The following is a 2,120-nucleotide window of genomic DNA, read 5'->3' as shown; positions in this document are numbered from 1 at the left end:
ACAATGAGATCGAGCAGTTTTGGGTGACTGTAGCAAATCACACAGATGCTACAGGAGATCATGACTTCCTCCTGCTAGGGAATTTTGCCCTATGTATGTTGGCTTTGCCTTTCAGCCATGCAGCTGTGGAAAGAACCTTTTCTCAGATGAATCTGATCAAGACAAAACTAAGAAACAGGATGCGACAAGGCACTCTGGAAGCCTTGTTGCGTATTCGTAGCTACATGGGGCGTAAAGGCATATCATGAGTTTGTTCCTACAGATCAGATGCTCAGGTTATTCAAGTCTGATATTTATGAGAGTACAAGCCAGACCCAGGAGGAGGAGGAGGAGGAGGAGGAGGAGGATGACGTGATGTTGATACCCGACGATGACGATTGTGCACCTTCCTGCAGTGGAGTTTCCAGGCCGTAAGAGCCCGGTGAGTCCTCTTCTTGGAGGGGGTGGGTGTCAGATAGTAACCTGAGCATTGGGTGAGAGAGTCATGCTTTATTCCCTCTTGTTTCCTTTTCAGTCCGAGTTCCTGTGCCTGGCTGCGTCAAAGAGAGCCGGGGGGTTTCTGTGCCTGGCTACGTCGAACGAGTCAGAAGGGGTTCTTGCGCCTTGCTTGCTACGCCTCAGTGTTCCTGTGACACCTGGCTGATTCATCGCCTGGTGAGTTCTTACTTTTCTTCTTCAATCTCCTAAGTGGGGCGATGGAGGTCTCTATGTAAGCAAAGGCGGTCGCTCACTCATCCTTGATCCTTTCCCTCTTTTGCAGCCTCTACAGCTTTCCTGCTCCAGAGTCCAGAGTGGGAGAGCCCCAAGTGTGCCTGCAGCGGAGTTTCCAGTGTTCCTGCAGTATACAGTCCCAAGGCCCTAAGAGTCCGGTGAGTCCTCTTCTAGGAGGGGGTGGGTGTCACACAGTAACCTGAGCATTGGGTGAGAGAGTCATGCTTTATTCCCTCTTGTTTCCTTTTCAGTCCGAGTTCCTGTGCCTGGCTGCGTCAAGAGAGCCAGGGGGTTTCTGTGCCTGGCTACGTCGAACGAGTCAGAGAGGGTTCCTTTGCCTGTCCGTGTGAAACGAGTCAGGGGGGGTTCCTATGCCTGGCTGCGTCCATCGAGTCAGAAGGGGTTCTTTCGCCTTTAGAAATGTTAAGTAGTAGTAGTGTTCCTGTGACACCTGGCTGATTCATCGCCTGGTGAGTTCTTACTTTTCTTCTTCAATCTCCTAAGTGGGGCGATGAAGGTCTCTATGTAAGCAAAGGCGGTCGCTCACTCATCCTTGATTCTTTCCCTCTTTTGCAGCCTCTACAGCTTTCCTGCTCCAGAGTCCAGTGGGAGAGCCACAAGTGTGCCTGCAGAGGAGTTTCCAGTGTTCCTGCAGTATACGGTCCCAAGGCCCTAAGAGCCCGGTGAGTCCTCTTCTAGGAGGGGGCGGGTGTCACACAGTAACCTGAGCATTGGGTGAGAGAGTCATGCTTTATTCCCCCCTGTTTCCTTTTCAGTCCGAGTTCCTGTGCCTGGCTGCGTCAAAGAGAGCCGGGGGGTTTCTGTGCCTGGCTACGTCGAACGAGTCAGAGAGGGTTCCTTTGCCTGTCCGTGTGAAACGAGTCAGGGGGGGTTCCTATGCCTGGCTGCGTCCATCGAGTCAGAAGGGGTTCTTTCGCCTTTAGAAATGTTAAGTAGTAGTAGTGTTCCTGTGACACCTGGCTGATTCATCGCCTGGTGAGTTCTTTCTTCTTCAATCTCCTAAGTGGGGCGATGGAGGTCTCTATGTAAGCAAAGGCGGTCGCTCACTCATCCTTGATTCTTTCCCTCTTTTGCAGCCTCTACAGCTTTCCTGCTCCAGAGTCCAGAGTGGGAGAGCCCCAAGTGTGCCTGCAGAGGAGTTTCCAGTGTTCCTGCAGTATACGGTCCCAAGGCCCTAAGAGCCCGGTGAGTCCTCTTCTAGGAGGGGGCGGGTGTCACACAGTAACCTGAGCATTGGGTGAGAGAGTCATGCTTTATTCCCCCCTGTTTCCTTTTCAGTCCGAGTTCCTGTGCCTGGCTGCGTCAAAGAGAGCCGGGGGGTTTCTGTGCCTGGCTACGTCGAACGAGTCAGAGAGGGTTCCTTTGCCTGTCCTTGTGAAACGAGTCAG

At 52.6% G+C, this 2,120-nt stretch overlaps 1 long non-coding RNA gene across 1 annotated transcript; it reads left to right on the top strand.

The window, feature by feature from the left end:
• Positions 1-1,357: 1,357 nt before the first annotated feature.
• LOC115478445 lies at positions 1,358-1,846 on the top strand. Its single transcript, XR_003943524.1, has 3 exons — positions 1,358-1,394; positions 1,488-1,707; positions 1,809-1,846. It is a non-coding gene; the product is annotated as an uncharacterized LOC115478445 (long non-coding RNA).
• Positions 1,847-2,120: the final 274 nt, after the last annotated feature.

This window comes from Microcaecilia unicolor, chromosome 10 (genome assembly GCF_901765095.1).
Source record: "Microcaecilia unicolor chromosome 10, aMicUni1.1, whole genome shotgun sequence".
Lineage (NCBI taxonomy): Eukaryota > Metazoa > Chordata > Amphibia > Gymnophiona > Siphonopidae > Microcaecilia > Microcaecilia unicolor.
This window is presented reverse-complemented; position numbering and strand designations above follow the sequence as displayed.